Source organism: Parasteatoda tepidariorum, chromosome 10, assembly GCF_043381705.1.
Source record: "Parasteatoda tepidariorum isolate YZ-2023 chromosome 10, CAS_Ptep_4.0, whole genome shotgun sequence".
NCBI classification, from domain to species: domain Eukaryota; kingdom Metazoa; phylum Arthropoda; class Arachnida; order Araneae; family Theridiidae; genus Parasteatoda; species Parasteatoda tepidariorum.
The window spans coordinates 26110411-26125505 of record NC_092213.1 but is presented as its reverse complement, the minus strand read 5'-3'; the positions used below and the strand labels follow the sequence as shown (position 1 = coordinate 26125505).

General features: G+C 28.3%; 1 protein-coding gene across 2 annotated transcripts in view; it reads right to left on the bottom strand.

Moving 5' to 3' along the window:
- Window positions 1-15095, bottom strand: part of LOC107439347 (acetylcholine receptor subunit alpha-like) — a 210056-nt gene that overhangs the window by 36867 nt on the left and 158094 nt on the right. The window lies entirely within an intron of this gene.

The window sequence follows — 15095 nt, the reverse complement described above, 5'->3', positions numbered from 1 at the left end:
TTTTATTTGTTGTAATTTTTATTTAAAAAAAAATTTTGAGTGCTCCTCACACTATTGTATTAATATATTTTGCTTCGGCTTTATTGATACAATATCAGAAAGCACTCTGTTTTGTGGATATAATCGTGTGGGCTGAAGAAAAGATTATATCTTTTTTTTCTCCGGTTTTTTAAATAAAATTTCACCTTTTTTTTTAAAACTGTTGCTTGTTATTTTTTTACTTATTATTTCCCCCTTTTTTTTCATTTGTCTATTATTTTTCTTTGTTTTATTCTTCATTTTGAACATATCTGATGAGTTCTGTTTACTTGCAGCTTAAGCGCAGTAAATGGAACTCTTAACTTTCTTCGTGTTTTCTTGTATTTATTTATTTATATATATATATATACAGAGACAGAGTGAGAGAGATTTAAAGAAAGTATGTTCCGTATCTAATTTCACAACTTGAAGTAACGTCTGCAGAAATAAATTCATATTCATAGCTACGTGAAACTATGTATAGGTTCTCAAACTATGTGAATATTTGTTCTTTAAATCGAAAATTCTAAACGTGTTCGTCTTTTTTTGCCCACTATATGTTAATTTGTATGTTGTATCTTGTTTTTTCATCTCTGTCTAGTGTCACTATTCACGCTAAAAATATCATTGCAACCCCATTTATGTTTGTTATTTTGAGTATAATGTTTTGAGTATAATGTTTTGAGTATAATGTCTTGATATGGTAAAGTAGGTGTTACTTTTAAAAATTCCAAAATTTGTGAAATTTCATCATCACAATCTTCAGTACGTAGCTTTAAATAAGACGGTAAAATTTTTAATTTTTATTGGTCAAGCGAGTAGGTCACTAGAGGTTCATACTCTGGGATTTTTAATGACTGGCTGATGTTAACTACTACAGCGATTCGATGTGATATAATAGCAAGAAATAAACAATCTTGTGCATTGTCAATGCACAATGTCATGGTTTATTAAATTGCTATTTTTAATTTTTAATTTTTGTATTCAAATATTGGAAAAAAGCTTAATTCGGAAAAAAGTGAATTACAAGTTGAATTGAAAGCAAAATATTTGGCAGAAAAAAAGAACTTATAGCTTCAATAAGTTTTTTTATAAAAAAGAGCTTATTGCAATTAATACAGTTTTCAATTTCCTCTGTGATTTTCAGATCAAGGAACCATTTGATTGTCTTTTTAATTTAATTTCCTTTCGATGCGAGGATTCGTAAAAAGTTTAATATTTAAATATATTAAAATGAAAACAAAATTGCGAAAACATTTTTCTTATATATTTGATTTTAGATTAATTTAATTTAATTTCCTTTTGTTTCGAGGATTTGAACAAAGGTTAATAAATAAATGCGTAAAAATAAAATAAAAACTTTGTGAAAACATTTCTTTTATATATTTGATTTTAGATTTGTTGAAATGTGTTAAGGACAATATTTTGATACAGTTTTAAAAATTTATATTTTTGTCAGTTGGTAATACTTTAAAAAAAAAGTCTGAAATTTAAAAAAAAAATGTTCATTTTAATAAAAAATGTTCATTTTAATAAAAAAAAAGAAGTTTTTAACAGCAGTTGTTACAATTATTTCACCTGATAAATTATTTGAATTTTAAAATATAACATTTATAGTAAAAATTTAATGATAAAGTTTCGTTATTTTTTTTACCTTCTTTGATAAATAATTTATTCAGGCAGATTATAGATTGTGGATTTGTAGAAATAAAATGTGTTTCCATAATCTTTTTATTTTTAATCCAGCTTTTATTTTTAATTCAGCTTAAGACACAAGCTAACTCACCATCCCAGAAAAGAAACCAGACTTTGCTTTCAATAGAAGTAACTTCGAAACGCATTTTTGTTACATGGTGAGGAAAACCACAAACACCTTACCGTTAGTCCAAAAATAATAGGTCTTGATTCATGCATCATTTAGTGAAGCATTTCCGCAACAGCCCGTTGTGGGCCAGGGGGGTCATGGAGGATAACGCTCCACAATTTCGCGACAAACGACATGATTGTAACAATGAGGTCAGCACTGCACACAGGTCACGTCTACTTCCCAGACAAGCTGGTACTCATCTATCTGAAACTGAGTAAGCTTCAGGCCACCACTGGGGATCGAACCCCACTTCTTCATAATAACAGCCCGTGTTATAACGTTGAGCAATCGCGGATTTCATTCATCATTAGATATATTTTATAACAGCTCAAAGATCAATATTTAATTGATATATAATTAAAATAATTAAAAAACACCAAATGCCAATACAATATTTACTGCTGAAAAGTTAATTCCCAATTCTTAGAAATTAAAGTATTATACGGTTTAGCACTAGATACAAAATATGCAGGGTGTTCTGTAATAAAATCCCTGTTATGAAATCATCATTGAAAATAAAGTAAATTAAAAATATGCACATTATGACTATTAAATTAATATTTATGCCAGGAAGAAACAAAAACTCCATCAAAATTTTTCAAATCTCTAGTGATGAACAAGGGACGAAAAATATTAAAATCAGTTTTAATGCCCGATGAAATTTAGAGGCGTTTCTATTAATTGTTAAGCAAACATTTCTTTGTTTTTTCTGGCAATCAAATATGTTTTGTTGCTTTCAGCCCCGCCATTCTCAGTTGAGATTCGTTTGGTTTCCAAAGCGTTTTTCTTCTTTACTCGCTTTAATATTTCATTACCTTAAATGGGCTTATGATTTTAACTTCAGTTTTGCCAAAGGTTATATAAATATACATTAAAGGTGATCATAAAACATTAAAACCAATTTGATTGCCTGGTAAAACTTGGAGGTCTTTCTAATAATTGTCTTTCAGTGTGTCTCCATTTCTTTCAGCAATTTTGGTGTTAGATTTCTGTTGTTTTGATTCTTCGTTTAAATATTAATTTTCGACCCACAAGAGGCTTTACTTTATTTTTGATGAGAATTCTAAAGAAAAATATATTAAAGGTGAGCAATATGAAACACCCTGCATTTTTCACTGCATAAATGAAATGACTAATGATAAAATGATGATGTGGTCGTAGAATTTTCTTGATTGGCTTCTGAAAAAAAATTTGCTCCTAAATTTAAATTATAAGGATATTATTAATAAAGCTTTGTGATATTTAAAAGAAATTTAAATCCATTTTATTTGAAACAATTTTTATCCTAAATTTTCCTTCAACAAATAAATATAAAAAGATTTTTTCTTTAATATTTTATTTGCTAAACAATAACATCGAATATTTAATAATTAAATTAAATTTATTTTTGACGAGGGTTCTAAAATATATATTATGTTCGTGCAATATGGAACACCCTGTATTTTCTGCTACACAACTAATAATACGACTTAGGATAAAATGTTCTTGTGGTCGTAGAAGTTTCTTAAAAGGCATCTCCTCTCTTAAATTTATGTAATAAAAACATGATTATGAAACTTTAAGGATAATTTTTAGTTTATTTAAATAGATTTTATTTAAAGTAATTTTTATCCTAAATGATGATTAAACATTTCAAATTTAGGAAGCATCTTCCTTTCATTTTTTTTACATATTTAATAATGAAACCGAATGTTTAAGGATTAAATTACTGTTTCGCAATTTGAAATCTGAGATCACGCGACCGCCTTCAATTTCAAACGTGTATCTTCATGCATAGTTAAATCTCACAGAAATCATCTATTTACTTAAAGTTAAATATCATCTGTCCATTCACTAACGCGAAATTGGAAGTCCCATTTCGGGCCTATTTGGCTTTATTCGAGGCACATCTGTATTACTTTGCCTTCGCGATTCCCAAGGTATTATTACGTTTTATGAGTTGGCATCGCTCTCTGCTCAAACTATCATCAACAAAATTTGTCATCGAATGCTATTTTGGGATTTCAATCAAGGGTATTTCGACATTCATCGTGAAAACGGTTCATCTGTCATTTTCAGATTAGGAATTCGAATAGGGATTCTTGATTGAGAATCAGTCATCTTTAATATTGATGCAGTATTAAATTTAAATACGGATTTAGAAGGTCTTTTATTTCCAATTTGTTATACTCAAGTACTTACGAAACGAGTAGTAGTTTCTGCAAAAAAAGTTTTGAGTACAGAATTTTTTATTTATAATAATTTGAATAAAATTCTGGAAATTTTTTTTGTTAATAAAAGGTGTTAAAAATAAGCCCAGATATTTTATACGGAAAATTATTTTGAAATATAAAATTTTAATTATTTATTCATGTTTCCTGAAAAATATATCACTTTCAATAACTTTTAATCTCATGATCAACTAAATGCTTATCTTAAAGGTTCTAAGGGTAATCTTTAAATATATTATTTTATTAGTGCTAACTTTTAACTAAGTTAAGAAGGCAGACACAAAACGCACTTTCTCGGAATTTGTTTTGTTATTCTTCGGAAGATTTTTAAATGGATACTTCAATGTAGTTTAAATAACAAAATTTGAAGGAAATTAGTTGAATAGATTTCGAGAAACTGAAATTTTAAAATACGCCTTTTATGAAAATTTATATCTCAAAATCTTTTATGTAATGTAGTCCAAATTTTAGCATTGTTTAAAATTTATTGCATAAACTATTAAATTTTGAATGAATCACTTTTGTATTTCTGTGCATTCTATTTTAATGCAAATTTTTTTAAAAGTTAGATATTAAAAATATACTTTTTGTAATAGAACATATTTTTAATCGGCAGATTCAGAATCTTAACCCTCAAAATAGGGAAGTGAAATGCTAAATTATTTAAAAGTATGCTACTAGTAGCCTAGTCCGGCCAAACATTTTGAATCCTTTAATGTTATTTTACTAAAAAACGTCATTCTCTTCAAAAATATACAGATTGAAAATAATAGTCGACATGACAAGCTCTCAAAAAGGGCCCCATTTTCATGACTTACCAGATTAAAGCTAATTAAATTTTTTAATCAAGTAATTACCACTTCAGATCAGTAAATCAAGTAATTACCATTTTTTAATTCAAATTTTTAATCAAGTAATTACCACTTTTTTTAATTCAAATTTTTAATCAAGTAATTACCACTTCACCATATCTCTAAAATAATCACCAGAAAAAAAAAGATTTTTCCAACTAAGTATTAAACTTATTTACTCAAATATTTGTTCTTGGTAAAATAAGCTTTAAATATTGCTATTGTTTATATAATTGTTATTAATTATAGAATTATTATATTCTTTTATATTTATTTGAAGAACTGATTAGATTAATTTTCTAAGTGAAATTTTAGTGAGTTAATGAGTTTTAATTTAATTAAATGGCATAATTAAATTAAGCTTATGATCTGTCTTAGTATTTTGCTCGCAAACCTTTAATTGGCGATATCTATTAACCCCTAACCCTCCTTAAGCCTGTTTGCTTTGGCGTTCAATATCCAGCCAAGTGACTAGTTTAATAGGGTTAACATAGTTTTTTTTAAAAGCTCTCGGTAGTGAAGAAAAATAAAAAGGCCACAGTTTAAGTGCCTTTTACTTTGAGCAAAGTGATGATTTTAAACTATATATATCATCGCGTCGTGAAGAATTATCTGGGCTTTAGAACAGACAAATAACTAAAATATTTTAAAAGTTATTAATTTTTTTAAAAAAAATTGCCAATTCTAAGACATTTTTCAGCCTAGATGAAAATTACCAAAATAACTGCTTTATTCTAAGTTTTGCAAATTTTTATGCGATTAGATTATACAACATTGGAGTATGTTTTTATTATTAAAAAATTAGACCACAAACTCTTTTCATTCTCTCAAAACTGTAGTTTTTCTCCATATTGACGTTTTGCACCATTTTCATAACAAACTCAGACAGCGCTGGCTTTAGACAGGCTAGACATGATCTAACAGTTGTGAGTAGCTGTTGCAAACTCACAACAGTTATGACAATAGCATATTATTTGCAAAAAAACATCATTTGATCTGACGACGGATCCTTCAAAAGGTAGTTTAAACGTAGATTGCTTATTGCCAAATGATTCTTCTACTTCTAAAGTAGAGTGGAAGAACTATTTTAAAAATTAGATTCGTTTTTTCACTTTAAAAACACACAAGAAAATAAATTTGGATAAGAGTTTTCCCTGATAGTTTATTTTTTTCGAAATTACTGTTTATAACCTTCTCCTGCTCTGTTATTCATTTAATAATGACTGAAACATTTTTAAATTACAAGATAAAAAAACTCAGAACGATAAATGTGTTTTCTTTCATCAAGAATTTAAAAATAATCGTTCAACTAGTTCATGATAAAACACAATTTGAAAAATAAAAAGAATTATGAAGCTGGTAAATAAGCTCCTGAACTTTTTGGCAAAATATTAAGCCTCTTTGAAAAATGAGAAGTATTTAATGACAAGACAAAATATGCTTATTAAATATAACAATAAATGTGCATAAATTTTTCTGTGTTTCTTTAAACCTTTAACAGGAATTTAGCAGAGAATAATTCTATTAACTTTAAGTTTGAACTTTGTTTATTGATCCCCATACTTATGCTTTCAATTTTCCAAAAATTTATGATACCTTTATGTGCAAACTTAACATCCCTAAAAATTATAATATAAGTAGATTTCCTTTAAGGAGATCAATTCAAAAATTCAAGAAATATCGCAACAAAACAGGCTCCGGAAGTATACATTTTAACAAGTATTCAAATTTTATAGGACATTACTTCGAAGTTCGTGCAATGAATATTAAAATCAGAATATCTTAAGACTCCTCGTCAGAATTCTTTCACTCAAAATTGCTTGCTGTAACCATAGAGACAAAGCAGAACGATCTTTTTATTCCCAAAAACAAAGAATTCGAAATGAGACTTCTTTTGTGTTGCCAGATGCGAATATTAAAAGAACAACAAGAAACCATGGAGATGCGTAAGTGATACTAATGCATCAGCACGAAGTTTTGGCGCAGCGGGAAGAAAAAAGTTTTTGTTCATCTTCCTAAAACTGTATTTATCCATAAAGTTATTTCCGATTCGCGATAGGAGGGGAGTATTCCTCAAAGAATAATGCATAAAAATATAAGAGAGTGACTCATCTTTCGAGCATTTTTTTTCTGCATTCTATAACGTCGCCAGGCGTGAAATTGTATTTCAGAAAGAAGGAAATGAGTTGAAATTGGGAAACTTAGTAAAATGGATTTGCAGAATTTTTCCTGTCGCAGGAATGTGCAGTCAGCGAAGAAAAACATTTTTATTGCATTTTGAATAGATCAATCTTAAGAACCGTGGTTTAAGAAGCTTATAAAATGAGTTTAATAAAGCGGATTTTATAAACTATAAATTCCGATTCAGCTTCTTAAATAACCTGTTCGGAAAAGCATGGAGTATTAAGCGATTGTGGGAAACTGAATAACCATTTGTGCATGCTTTATTTTTATTGTTATGAAAAATAAATGCGAACTTTGAGGTTTAAAATAATGGTTGTTAAGGAGTTTTTAAGACTTAATGAAGTGAATTTTTTTTTAAAACTAAAAGCTTTGAATTGACTTTTTAAGTAAATTGTTTAGAAAAGCATAAAATTTTGAGAAATGTTACGAGATTTAAGTTAGTGAATTGTATATAGGGTCGTTATTTTTATCGTTTGAAGTTACGAAATTAAATTGTTTTTAGAAATAGATTTTCTCCCAGAAATGTTTTATTTTCTTTCAAAAACCTTTTGGTTTTTATTATACCATCTACTTTTCGCATTTATTTAAGCGTTGGTATTGGAGAATGAGTTTTTAATTCCTCATGCAACTATTTTCAACATATTACATAACCTTCTTAATGCACAATAGATTACTTTGTTTCATGATAAAAATTTTGTTCTTCTTAATTAAATTGATTTTCAAATTCATTACAGCTTTGAAATAAAGGGTTTTAATTAAGGTTTTTAACAATGAAGTTTAATAATAATTAGGGCCTTTTAAAATTTTGAAATAAAGAGCTTCAAATTAGACTATTATTTCTATTGAATGCGTTGTAGAGTCTTTGTTAATGATTTATTTCCAACCAAACCGAAATTATTTTTGTTATCCCTTTGACGCAGATTGGACACCCATGTCCCTTTTACATATATTTTTCTGACTTTTTAATTACAAGCAAAATACGTTTTGGTATTTTAAAATAATAAAAAACAGTGTAATAGTTGCTAAGAAAATCTCTAGATTATCAGATTATCAGAATTTTGGAGATGTTATCTTTCGATAAATCTTCAACCTTGGATCTATTTCATGCTCCTAACTGTATGTTGGGAACAATTCAATTGCTTTTAAAATTGGATTTTAATTAGACTGGTCATGGGGGATTTATCTCCCATGGCCTGTCCTTATTAATATTGTGCAAAATTTATTTAAGTTAGAAAGTGTGATGGATAAAATTATAATTTGTGTCTAGAGCTCTACAAATACTACTAAATAAAAGTTTTATTATAATTATGATTCAGTTTTCATCTTCAACTGTAATTTTTCTTTAACCTGTTTTTCATCACAATCTTCAATTTGTCAATGATAGCATATAATGATGTCATTTTTCATTATCCTGTTTCTCATCACAATCTTCAATTCGTCAATGATAGCATATAATGATGTCATTTTTCATTATCCCGTTTTTCATCACAATCTTCAATTTGTCAATGATAGCATATAATGATGTCATTTTTCATTATCCTGTTTTTTATCACAATCTTCAATTAGTCAATCATAGTATATAACTCACAGCAACTCCTAATTCCCTCATCATAAATATATATTTAAATATTTATACTGAAACTATTATTTTTGAAAACGATTTATAAATAGTAAAAAGAAACATGCTTCTTTTTTAATAAAAACCAAAATGTTTCAGTTTTTTTAAATTGGTATCAACGCTTATGACGATAACAGGCGGAATTATCATTATGGACGCAATTGATAAAAAAGTTTTCCGAGGTTTCCAGGTTTTCTAATTTACTTGAAAGGCACTTAGAAAACAATATTGTTTTGTTTTTAAGTTTTTTGAAGTTGCAACTGCGTTTTTTTTTTTTTTGAAAATTCATTTTTTTATGATTTTTATACTTTTACAAACNGTTTTTCATCACAATCTTCAATTTGTCAATGATAGCATATAATGATGTCATTTTTCATTATCCTGTTTTTTATCACAATCTTCAATTAGTCAATCATAGTATATAACTCACAGCAACTCCTAATTCCCTCATCATAAATATATATTTAAATATTTATACTGAAACTATTATTTTTGAAAACGATTCATAAATAGTAAAAAGAAACATGCTTCCTTTTTAATATAAACCAAAATGTTTCAGTTTTTTTAAATTGGTATCTACGCGATTACAGACGGAATTATCATTATGGACGCAATTGATAAAAAATTTTCCGAGGTTTCCAGGTTTTCTAATTTACTTGAAAGGCACTTAGAAAACAATAGTATTTTGTTTTTAAGTTTTTTAAAGATGCAACTGCGTTTTTTTTTTTGAAAATTCATTTTTGTATGATTTTTATACTTTTACAAACTACTAGAAAGGTAAATGTTTATCCTCTGTGAATCATTTTAATATCTTATTGTATTTCAAGCCTTGTTTGAAGACCTCCATCAAAACTTTTATCAGAAAATAGAAAAACACGAACTAAATCTTTAAGTTTAGTTATAGATTTATAATAAAAGTTTGAGAGAAAAATGTTAAAATTGCTGTTTTTTGTTCAATTGGGGAAGTTATGTAATTCAATTTTTCAAAGAATATAAGTTATTTGTGTTTATTTTTAATAAGGGAAGTGCGTTTATGGATTACTTTATCTATTATTTTTATATGATTTTCAATGAAGACTATTGAGGTTAAATTCAGTTTTAAAATTGAAAATAAGATCTACCGATTTCGTTTAAGCTTTGTATTTTGTTATTTAAGATTCCATAGTATCAAATAGCGTACAATTTTGTATACCTTATCATCACAAAAATTATAATAATTAATTATTAAAAATTATCAGTGGCTGAACAAATTATATAGTGTCATAAAATTTTTTTTCGCTTAGCTTTTCGATATGTTGCGAAATATGCAAAAAGTGATATTAACATTAAGAGAAATCCAAAATTTTCGAGCTCCCTCCTGTCTTAACTATAGTTTCTGGATTGCGGTTAGCTCATATTTTGATGGACTAAATTCCAAATCAAATAAAAAGGAAGTATTTTTATTCAGAGAACATATATTTTCGAGTATGATTTTGTAACTTGAAACATCGTCTGTGCAAATTAGTACAATAGAAGTCATCCCTTTTAACCGTTACGATTGTGTCAATCGTAATGGTTAAAAGGGATTACGTAATTGATTACGTACGTAATCAATCGTAATCAATCGTACGTAATTGATTACGTACGATTGATTACGTAAAAATTCGATCATTAGAACATAAATGCATTTTTTTTTGTTCACTATAAATTATTCTAACTGGAATTTGGATATTTCGGTTATAATGCTCTATTGACGCACTCGGTAAATGCGACGATTACACCACCGGTTGGAAAGTTGAGGGTAGTGAGTTCGATCCTGGCATCCAACAAAATAACCTGCGTGTATTCATAGCAAGGTGCACGTTAAATCTGTCGTGATTGAAAGGCCTCATCTTGGACGTGGTATGAAAGTCTGGAGAGAGTAGTACAAGCTCAGATACTGCCCATGTCATCAGACTAGCGTAAAAATTACGTGGAATTCCTACCGTGACAGTTAAAAGATATAGCTCTAAAAATGGGCATGGTTTGGTGATATGTATATTTTGGTTGATGCTTGTGAGAAAAACAAGCATTTTAATCCGCAAATTAATTTGTTTCTTTACACTTTTCACACACATTTTCTTGAAATGAAATAAGTTTCTTTAAATTCAGTGCTTATTTTAAATTCGAGGCAAGAAATTAAACTAATTATCAGGATGCTATAATTTTCAGTCATTTTGTTCGATATAGAAAAGTCAGCGATGCATTTTTGATTTTAATCGTGCATTATTACTATTTTTATCCACATAAGTTAAAAAAATTAGCGAGACATTTTTTTCTTTTTTATGTTGAAAAGTTTTGTTGGTGAAATTGTTTATTTTTAGCACGCGATTTTCTTAAAAATCTTTTTAAACATTAGTGACTTCAAAATAATGATGTCCCTGATAAATACGTTCAACGCGCAGTAACGCTGCTAAATTAGTTTTCTATTCAAGAAATAGAACTGACTGATATAACAAAAGTCAAAATAAGTTTGCAGAATAAAATAATGAACATTTTGATGAAACCTGAATCTATTTGCGAAATGTTAAGCGACGATACCGACTATTAGATCTTTGGTTGCAAAGGGTTAAACATGAAAATTTAATAAACAAACGCATCATTTATTTTTTCAAAAATACAAATAAAAATCAAACAATAAACAAACAAATGAAACTAAACAATAAACAAATAAAAACTCAGTTAAAATAAAATTTTAAACTCCATATTAATAGATAAATTTGCATTCCTGCTATATTTACTTTGCTAAAAGCAATTTTTTTCATCAGCTTTATCTCTGATTATTTTGTCCCTAGTGACTCACCAGAAACTGATTACTTTAAAGAACACTAACACCACATAAATATAGCTAATGAAAAAAATTATTAGAATTTTCGAGGAGTTATTTTTCCTGATTTTATATATCTTGGCTGCCACTATAACAGTAAACAATATGATACTGTAACAATATTTAATAATCACTATATAACATATATACTCAATAACAATAAACAATAAGACAATAAAGAAATATAAACTAAGTTAAAATAAAATTTCAAACTCCACAATGATAGATAAATTTCACATCCTGATACATTTACTTCGTTGAAAGCAATTGTTTTCACTAGCTTTATCTCTAGCTATTTTGTCCTACGTGACTCCAAACTATTTACTACCCAAGGCTGATTATTCTAGGAAAAACAAGAGCCATATAAATAGAGCTTATGAAAAAAATTATTTGAGCTTTGGGGGAGGTATTTTTTCAGTTTTTTTTTATCTTAGATGTCACTAAACTTTTTTTAAAAAAAATGAAAATGATTCTTTATCCGCTGATGACTCTTTCAAAATGAATGGAATCTTTGCATGATAAGAAAAGAAATAATGAAGCCATGATAAGACGCTTTTGTGTTCTTATTTCTTTTAAAAAAAAAGAAAGCCCTTGTTTTCGCCAAGAAGCCAAGTTCTTAGAAAATATTAATGAGAAAATATAGTAAATATGTTCCGTGAAGCTACTTGATGTGTTATGATTTCAGATTCGATGAGAAATTTCGTATGAAGAAAATATTTCAATATTGCGTTGAAAATGTTTTTATTCATTGTTTGATTTATATGAAAATAATAGTTTTTTTTTAAATATATGGCAGTCTAAAACTAAGAAAATAATAAATAAAAAAAATGAAATTTTTTCGAATAACTTTTTACACTACATAAATTCACTGAAAATAACAACTAATTTTCTATTCAAGAATTTATTGTATAAAAGAGATTTTTGCAAAAACAGGGATTTAGGAAAATTAAGGATCATACTTCATAATATTTTCTATCTCTGCATCGATTAATTTTTCTATCTCTACAAAGATATTTTGAAATTTTTGTATAGTAGTTTTGTTTTTTGAAAAGGGAAGGCGTTTACTCCCTATGCCATAATGGCCAACGACAGCAACATCGTATCCTCATCAGCTTAAACTGGCGTGGTGTATTTTCGTACATCTTAATCGAAATTTTGTCGAAGATTCGAAATTTTTCAAACCAATTTTGGCAATGTGCATTTTCAATACATCTTCTCCATACACCTCGGATAATTTTTTTTCTTGTTTGTAGTAGTTGTTGTTCATTTACGTCGCACTAGAGCTGCACAATGGGCTATTGGCGACGGTCTGGGTAACATGCCTGAGGATGATCCGAAGACATGGTATCACAATTTTGATCCTCTGCAGAGGGGATGGTACCCCCGCTTCGGTAGCCCGACGACCTGCACGCGAATTCTTCTTTGAACAATATTTATCCATTTCCGATAGTAAAATACACCGAAAATTCTGATTTTCACTTTTCATATTTGAAAGGGCAAATCAACTGCGTAAAATCAATCGAAGCGTCTCGCAAGCATGTGTTGCCATATCATCTGTCAAAATACATAATGATTATGCGACTTCAGTGTGAAATTGGCTGTGAAAAGTCCTCTGCAGGGAAAAAACGAAATTACTTTCTGAACAACCCAATTAAGGGATTTTACTTGAATATCATCCTTTATTTTATGTACTAGAATACTTTATTGGCATGCACAGGTGTTACACTAGATATTCAAACTTCTTATATTATCAAAATAATCCATAATAAAATGAACATATTTATATGTTTAATAATACTATCTGTAGATTTAAATCGAATAAAAATCTATAAAAAATTCTAAATTGACAATTACAATCTTCAAATTATTGCGTATTGTACCTCTGTACACAAATTTTACTTTTGGCATCTGAGTTAGTAATCATAAAGAGACAAAAATGTACTTTTTATGTAATTAAAAATATCCCACAGGAGTTCTTAACGCCTATTTCCGAATTTGACGAGCGTAACACGAAAAAGTACTTGGCATATTACGTAACACGAAAATATACTTGAACATACTCAATTTGAGTCAGATGTTTCACTTTAGATTTTGCAAAATGACCCACTTTTCGGAAAAAATCGATTGCCAAAAACATTTCTTTTAATCCTCCTCTATCTTAGAATATTGATTTTATTTCTTTTTGACAGAAAATGAAACTAAATAAATTTTAAAAGTAAACAAATATCAACTACAGAATATCTCAAGATCAAATGCGCATCACACTAAAAGGAACAAAACAAAATTTCTTACTCTAAAAAACAAATATATTTAAAAAAAATATTATTTGAAGATCGTTTTTTTTAGAACGTTTTCTTTAATTTTTTAAAAAAGTAAACTTATTGCTAGATAGAATTAATGGCTTGTATGTGTTTGTTACTTTTTGAAAATACCCATGAAATATGACACATTTTAACATCACACGTGTAACAATTTTGCTGTTTAAAACAACTTTTTCTTAAGTACAACAATGAGCACTTGTTGTCAACTAAAAATCAAGCTATCGATAATGCCTGAACTCTTTCCGTTTAATAAACTTATTTTCATGACCTCAGCATGGAGTTAAGCTCAAAAGATGATTACGAGTTCCAAAAGGGATTTAATTCTTGACTCAGGAGTATCGAATAATAATTATTCTTTCCAAATCGATACTCCATAATTGCTCGATACAAAGAGAGTAGTTACTTCGTTTCAAATTACTTTTAAAGTGCTCTTGAGAAAATGATTACAATTATCGGTTTCATTAATGATATCTTATAATTAACAGTTTTAATAAAGGCGAATAGGAAACTGAGACTTGGCATTTTCATCGTAAGACTGAACTTTCGATATGAGTCGACAAATTAGTGTGACAAAAGATGTAGCTTTAGTTACTACTAAGGAATTTTCATCTGTTCTGCAAATTGAGATCTCGACCTTTAGCAAGGGAGCCAAAGGGCAAATTCCTGCCACTTCAGTATTTGAAAAGAATACAATTAATGACTTGGAAATGGATTGCATTGGAACAGAATATAGAAAATTCCTAAGTTTTGTCTTTTAATTGCATTGTTCCAAGATATAAATGGTTAATGTTTTGAATTTCAGTTTGATTTGAATTTGTAAATTTGGTACAATTGTCTATGGGTTAATTTATTTTTATGCAAAATATTTTGAACGAAGTTGGAATGTAAGCACAAAATTATCAGGTTCAAATTTTATTTTCAACATATCGAAACTAAATTCGAGTTAATGTAATAAAAGTTTTTGGAAAGGGCCGAGGTAGCCTAGTGGTAAGAGAATGGAACTCCGGTTCAGGGAATCAATTTTGATAAGATTCAACGAGTACATATGTGCTCATAGAATCTGTGGAATCGAAAGTCATGCGGCTGGTCACTGAGAAGTACCATAGGTACAGATATCTGCAAAATATTTCCCTCCCTATTAGATCTATGTCTAAATTGAGGAAGTAGCCTTACGAAAGAGT